Source organism: Trachinotus anak, unplaced genomic scaffold, assembly GCF_046630095.1.
Source record: "Trachinotus anak isolate AG129_WGS33_773 ecotype Australia unplaced genomic scaffold, CSIRO_AGI_Tana_v1 ptg000062l, whole genome shotgun sequence".
NCBI lineage: Eukaryota > Metazoa > Chordata > Actinopteri > Carangiformes > Carangidae > Trachinotus > Trachinotus anak.
Window position 1 is genome coordinate 1 of NW_027273913.1, and position 2,500 is coordinate 2,500.

Below are 2,500 nucleotides of genomic sequence, written 5' to 3' on the forward strand. Positions count from 1 at the left end.
CCTCGAAAGAGTCCTGTATTGTTATTTTTCGTCACTACCTCCCCGAGTCGGGAGTGGGTAATTTGCGCGCCTGCTGCCTTCCTTGGATGTGGTAGCCGTTTCTCAGGCTCCCTCTCCGGAATCGAACCCTGATTCCCCGTTACCCGTGGTCACCATGGTAGGCACAGAAAGTACCATCGAAAGTTGATAGGGCAGACATTCGAATGAGACGTCGCCGCCACGGGGGCCAGCGATCGGCTCGAGGTTATCTAGAGTCGCCAAAGTGGCCGGGGCACCCCGAGGGGCACCCCGCATGGGTTTTGGGTCTGATAAATGCACGCATCCCCGGAGGTCAGCGCTCGTTTGCATGTATTAGCTCTAGAATTGCCACAGTTATCCAAGTAACGTGAGAGCGATCAAAGGAACCATAACTGATTTAATGAGCCATTCGCAGTTTCACTGTACCGGCCGTGTGTACTTAGACTTGCATGGCTTAATCTTTGAGACAAGCATATGCTACTGGCAGGATCAACCAGGTAGCCCGTTCTGAGCGCGGGGGACCCGGCGCGGGGACGCCCGCCCGGGAGGAGGAGGCCCGCGCCCCCGAATGGGAGTGCGTGGGGGCCCCCCGCTCCACCCTCCGGGGAGGGCGGCGGGAGGCGAGGCAACCGTTTTTGGGGCTAGCCGGAGGAGGCCGGGCCCCATCAGGTCTGGGTCCGTGGGGACCCCGGGTTAGGGTTTGAGAAACACCGTGTTTGCCGGAGGTCCCGCCGCCGGTGGCGCTTTTCGCTTCCCGGGGGGGCCCTGGGGCGCCCCGGGAACTGGCCGCGACCACGCGACGGGTTCCGTCGTAGGACAGCTGGGACAGACGGGGCGTCTCGGTCTCGCTACCGATGTTTTCGGCCGCGGGAGGAGCGCGGAGGAAGAGTCCGGAGACCCCCTCCGCGCCTCGGAGCCCCCCCTGGGCCATGGAGGCGAACCCGCAGGCCGGAGGAACCGTCCGCCCGAACACCAGCGCTGGGCTGGCCGGCGGGGGCCCTCCGATGGCGGGTCACGTGTGCCGCTCGGTCAGTGGGTGAAAGAAGAAGAGAACCGCAGCTTTGAGAGGGGCCGAGCTGCCCGCGGCAGTCCGTTTCGCACCCCTCTCGGGTCGGCCCACGCGTCCCCGGCGCCCTCGGGGCCGATCCCTGGAGGTTCACGTTTCCGAAAACTGGGTTTCTGAAATCGTGCGAAAGGTGTTTTGAAAAACAGGGAGAGACCGGCTCGCACCGAGGGCAGGAGAAGGTAAGAGAGGGGAAATTTCTAGTTTCGCCGAACGGTCCCCCTCTTTACCTTCCTCGGTGTAACACTTAGAAAAATTTGCGGTCAAAGTTTTACACCGAGGAAGGTAAGAGAGGGGAAACTTCTAGTTTCGCCGACCGGTCCCCCTCTTTACCTTCCTCGGTGTAACACTTTGAAAAATTTGCGGTCAAAGTTTTACACTGAGGAAGGTAAGAGAGGGGAAACTTCTAGTTTCGCCGACCGGTCCCCCTCTTTACCTTCCTCGGTGTAACACTTTGAAAAATTTGCGGTCAAAGTTTTACACCGAGGAAGGTAAGAGAGGGGAAACTTCTAGTTTCGCCGACCGGTCCCCCTCTTTACCTTCCTCGGTGTAAGACTTTGAAAAACTGGCGGTCAAAGTTTTACACCGAGGAAGGTAAAGAGGGGAGTGGAGCGGAGACTCTAGATATTTGCCTTCTCCAAAGCCACATCCATGCTCCCCCTGTATCAGAGCTCCAGGGGCCAGGCTCATGGCCCAGCTTCTCCCCCTGTGATATTAAAGGCCCACACAGCACCTCCACAGGACCTCCACAGCCACACACACACACATGCCTCTCTGCCCCTGTGTCAGAGCTCCAGCACCCAGGCATATCACCCAGCCACTGGGCCTGTGACATTAAAGGGCCACACAGCACCTCCACAGCCACACACACATGCTTCTCTCCCCTGTATCAGAGCTCCAGGGGCCAGGCTCATGGCCCAGCTTCTCCCCCTGTGATATTAAAGGCCCACACAGCACCTCCACAGGACCTCCACAGCCACACATCCATGCCTCTCTCCCCCTGTGTCAGAGCTCCAGCACCCAGGCATATCACCCAGCCACTGGCCCTGTGACATTAAAGGGCCACACAGCACCTCCACAGCCACACACACATGCCTCTCTCCCCTGTATCAGAGCTCCAGGGGCCAGGCTCATGGCCCAGCTTCTCCCCCTGTGATATTAAAGGGCCACACAGCACCTCCACAGGACCTCCACAGCCACACACACATGCCTCTCTCCCCTGTATCAGAGCTCCAGGGGCCAGGCTCATGGCCCAGCTTCTCCCCCTGTGATATTAAAGGGCCACACAGCACCTCCACAGGACCTCCACAGCCACACACACATGCCTCTCTGGCCCTGTGTCAGAGCTCCAGCACCCAGGCATATCACCCAGCCACTGGCCCTGTGATATTAAAGGCCCACACATCACCTCCACAGCCA